Raw genomic sequence first — 5,072 nt, forward strand, 5'->3', positions numbered from 1 at the left:
GGCTCCACTGCCTCCCATCCAGCCCCCAAAGAAAGATGCAGGGTCTACCTTTGTCTACCTTGAACTGACCTCTAGTTCCCTTGGTTCAGTGTCTCATGTCTTGGGAATGGAGTCCAGACACCCACACTTGCAGCCCAAAGCCACAGGCACTGCTCACGATGTTTGTGGTGTGCAAGCGAATTCCAGGCCCTGCTGCCTGACCTGCGCCCACCTGCTCCCAGAACGGGCCTACCCTGCAGTAGCCCTTTATTTTGGCTCTGCCATAGGCCTGTCACCCAGGCCGCTGCCTCAAAACTCTTGAGCCTCTCTGAGTTCCAACTGGGAGTCCGGGACTATGGTTCACAGGGCTGGAAAGCCTTCTCCTTCCCCGGACACTTGGGCACATGTTAAAGTTAACGAGAGGGGCCAAGACGCCTAGAACGGGCGACTCCCCAAAAGTTAGAGCCCCACTAGAGCAAAGGCAGAGAGAGGAGTGAGGGCGGCAGGAGGCGCCCGCCCCCAGCCCGACCTATGTCCTCGCCATTGCCCTCCCACCCCCGCTCCTCTCAGCGGCGGCAAGCGCACCTGGGTGACTGGGCTGCGCAGCTGGGCCGCGTGCCGTTGGGCGCGAGGGCCCCTCTTGGGTTCAGGGCGCCGGGCTCCGGGTAGCTCAGCAGCAGGCAGGGGCTCCAGGGGCGCGCGGGCCCGACGCGCAGCACACTCGTCCGGAGCAGCGCAGGCCGGTCCTAGGAGCGCAGCGCTGGAGGCAGCAGCGCGGGGTCCGGCCGGCAGTGCTGCGCTGGTCGCGCTGTAAGCAGCGGCTCTGAGCTCAGCGCCAGCCCCACGAGACGGCGGCCAGCGGGCGCCGGGCCCGCCCGAAGCCGCCCGCCGCGCTCAGCACCAGCGCCTCCTGCCCCATCCCGTGCCCTCTCCGCGCTCGTGCTGCCGGAAGGTCCCGGATGGAGGAGCCACGCAACAAGGGGAGACTTGAGCAGCCGTACCTGAGCCGGGGCCGAGGCCACGGAAAGGGCGGGACAATAAAGGGAAGGTATTTTTTTTTTAATCGAAGAGAGGCTTTGGGGGGCATACCAGAGAAGGCGCGGAGGTGAAGGCGTAGTGCCTGGGGCCAGGCGCAGAGGGCCCGTGATGCCTCGAGGAGGGGCGGGGCCATAGCGAGTGGGGCGGAGCCACAGCGAGCGGGGCGGAGCCACAGCGAGCGGGGAGGGGCCAAAGCGAGTGGGCGGAGGCACAGTGGGTGGGCGGAGCCACAGCCGGCGGGGCGGGGCCACAGCCAGCGGTGAGAGGCCACAGCGAGTGGGCGGGGCCGGCGAGGGCCAGGGGTGGGCCGGAAAGGCCAGCAGCGGCAGGTGCGGGGCCTTCAGGTGTTGTCCGCGGTGCTCCAAGGGGCCGGCCGCCTTTCGAAGGCCTGAAGCCGGCTCTTGTGGCCCCCGCCCCGCTGCCATGGGCATCGGGGCCCGCGGAGAGGCCGCAGCCTGCCCTCGAGTGTGGGCGGGGCCTCAGCGAACCGGGAGCGCGGGCGGCGGGCGGGGAACACGCTCCGGGACAACCCGGGGCGCCCCGGAAAACTCGGGACGGCCTCCGACAACCTGCGACGCCGCGGGACAACCCACGACGGCCCCCGCCCGACAAGCCCCGACGCTCCGGCACAACCCGCGACGACCAGGAAAACCTGCGTCAGCCCGTCACTGCCCCCCAGCGGCCGGCCGGCGCGCTGCACCCCGCGGCGCAGACCAGGAAAGAGCGGTTGCAGGACGGGGGTGACTGTCGGTGGTAAAGGTTCTTCCGACTTCGTTTTCAGAGTTTTGAAGATGATCACAGGGTTGTTCTGCAAGACGAACTTCATCGTTACTTTGGAAGGGCATCGAAGTTGTAGACACCTTTACACTGTTGTTTTTTTTTCATCCCATCCAAGAACAAGGTAGGTCTCGTTTTGACTTCACAGCTTTTTCATTTTCGCAGTGGCATTTGTGAGAAGTACAACGCGACAGATCTTACGGACTATTCCCGTTTTCGCGAATGGTTTTCTATCTTTTGCTTTGTGAATGGGCTCTTTACATGAATTATATGGGTCTAACTGGCTGTTTTGTTTTATTTTGCATTTAGCCTGTTGACTTTTTTTTATTGTACTTTAGATGGTTTACAGAACAAACTAGCTTCTCATTAAACAGTTATTACACATTGGTCTATGACATTGGTTAACAACACCACAACATGTCAACACTCCCCCTTCTCGACCTTGGGTTTCCTATTACCAGCTTTCCTGTACTCTCCTGTTTTCTCATCCTTGTCCCTGCGTTGGTGTGCCCCATTAGTCTCGTTTTGTTTTATGGGTCTCTCTAATCTCTGGCTGAAGGGTGAACCTCAGGAGTGACCTCATTACTGAGCTAAAAGGGTGCTTGGGGGCCATACTCTCAGGGTTAGCCTACTGACTTGTGTATATTTGATTCACTTGTGATTTCTGGATATATGATCTGCAAATGACAATTTTTCTTCATTGCTTTCCAGATATTTATCCTGAAATTTGTGTCTTGCCTCTTGTCTAATTGCAATGGTTATTTCTTCCAGAAACATATTTAATAATAGTGGAACTCATTGAGACCCTTAGTCCTCACTTGAATGGGAATTTTTCTGTAGAGTCGTGGTGCTGATTGCTGTTCTGTAATGTGTATATTTTATCGTGTGAAAAAATAGTCATCTATTTCTATTAAAGATTGATTTTAGCCCTGTTGAATTATTACTTTAATGGATTATATTTGCTAGTATTTTTGAAAAACCAGCTCTTGGATTAATTTGTTCATTACACTTTCCTTCTGTTTTCAAATTCATTAATTTCTGCTTTTTTCTTTTTTTAATTTTATTGTTTCAGGTGAAAGTTTACAGTGCAAGTTCGTTTCTCATTCAAAAATTTATACACAAATTGTTTTGTGACATTGGTTGCAATCCCTGCAATGTGTTAGCCCTCTCCCCCTTTCCCTTTCCATCCTTGGTTCTCCGTGTTCATTCATCCAGTTTTCCTGTGTCTTCTTACCTTCTTGTCTTTGTTTTTGGGCAGTTGTTGCCCATTTGGTCTCATACACTTGATTGAACTAAGAACCATGTTCCTTGTGTGTGTTACTGTTTGTTTTATGGGCTTTACTCTTTGGCTGAAAGGTGGACTCCAGGAGTGTCTTCAGCTCAGAGTTAGCAGGGTGTCAGGGGGCCATAGTCTTGTGAGTTCCTTCAGCCTCTGTCAGACCAGTCTGGTCTTTTTTTGTGAATTTGAATTTTGTTCTACATTTTTCTTCTGCTCTGTCCGAAACTCTCTATTGTGATACCTGTCGGTGGTGCTAGCCGGGCACCATTTAGTTCTTCTGGGCTCGGGCTGGTGGAGGTTGTGGTTCATCTGGTCCATCAGTCCTCTCGGCTAATATTTTCCTTTGCTCTGAACGCGATGGGACCGATAGACGTATCTCGCAAGCTTTAAAACCACAGACGCTGCTCATCAAAGTAGGATACGACATTTTCATTATCAACTGTTTTATGACAGTTGACCTAGATGTTGCCCTGAGAACATGGTCGCCAGCCCTCAACCTCAGTAACTTAGTCACTCAAGGTGTTTTGATGTGTTTAGAAAGCTTTTATGACTTATTTGTCAAGTTGTGCTGACTTCCCCTATATTGTGTTTGTCTTTCCCTTCACCAAACTTAACACTTGTCCTACTATCTAGTTAGCGATTTCCCCTCCCTACCCTTCTCCTCCCTTGTAACCATCAAAGATTGTTTTTTTCTGTGTGTAAACCTTTTCTTGGGTTTTTATAATAGTGGTCTCATATAATATTTGTTGTTTGTGAATGACTTATTTCAGTCAACATAATGCCCTCCACATTAATCGATGTTGTGAGCTGTTTCTTGGATTTATCATTGTTCTTTATTGTTGCGTAGTATTCCATTATGTGTACGTACCATCGTTTGTTTATCCATTCATCTATTGGTGGACAGTTAGGTTGTTTCCATCTTTTTGCTATTGTGAACAGTGCTGCAGTGAGCATGGCTGCGCGTGTGTCTATGCATGCGATGGCTCTCATTTCTCTAGGATATATTCCTAGGAGTGGGATTGCTGGATCATACGGTGTTTCTATTCCTGGCTTTTTAAGGAGACACCATATCATTCTCCATAGTAGTTGGACCATTTTACATTCCCACCAGCAGTGCATAAGAGTTCCAGTCTCCCTGCAACCTCCCCAACATTTGTTATTTTCTGTTTTTTTGATTAGTGCCAGTAATGTTAGGGTGAGATGGTATCTCACTGTAGTTTTGATTTGCATTTCTTTAATGGCTAATGATTGCAAGCATTTCCTCATGTGTCTGTTAGCCACCTCGGTATCTTCTTTGGTAAAGTATGCATTTGTAAAGAAAATAAATAAATAATTTAGAATACGCACAAAGATGTAGCTAAGGATGTTTGTTGCAGGGTTATTTATAATAGTAAAAAACGGTGAGATGAAAAAAAAAGTGTGTTTGTATCCTTTGCCCATTTTTTAGTTGGGTTATTTGTCTTTTTGTTGTTCTATAGATTTTATAGATTAGACCCTTTTCAGATATGTCATAGCCAAAATTTTTTTCCCAGTCTGTAGGTTCTCCTTTTGCTTTTTTGGCGAAGTCTTTTGATGAGCATAATGTTTAATTTTTAGGAGCTCCCAGTTACCTAGTTTATCTTCTGGTGTTTGTGTGTTGTTTGTTATGGTTTCTATTCTCTTTGTGCCACGTATTAGAGCCCCTGGTATTGTCCCTATTTTTTCTTCCATGACCTTTATTGTTTTAGGTTTTATATTTATGCCTTTGATCCATTTTGAGTTAGTTTTTGTGTATGGTATGAAGTATCAGTCCTGTTTCATTTTTTACAGATGGATATCCAGTGTTCCCAGCACCGTTTGTTAAAAAGACCATCTTTTCCCACATAGAGATCTCCAGGGAACGCTGGGCCCCCAGAGCCAGCAGGGAGTGAAAGTCTTCTCTAGAGCTCGCATCCTGAATTCAGACTTAGAGCTGCCTACACTCTGAGAGAATTAATTTGTTTTTAAAGCCATCCACTTG

This window comes from Elephas maximus, chromosome 21, assembly GCF_024166365.1.
Source record: "Elephas maximus indicus isolate mEleMax1 chromosome 21, mEleMax1 primary haplotype, whole genome shotgun sequence".
NCBI lineage: Eukaryota > Metazoa > Chordata > Mammalia > Proboscidea > Elephantidae > Elephas > Elephas maximus.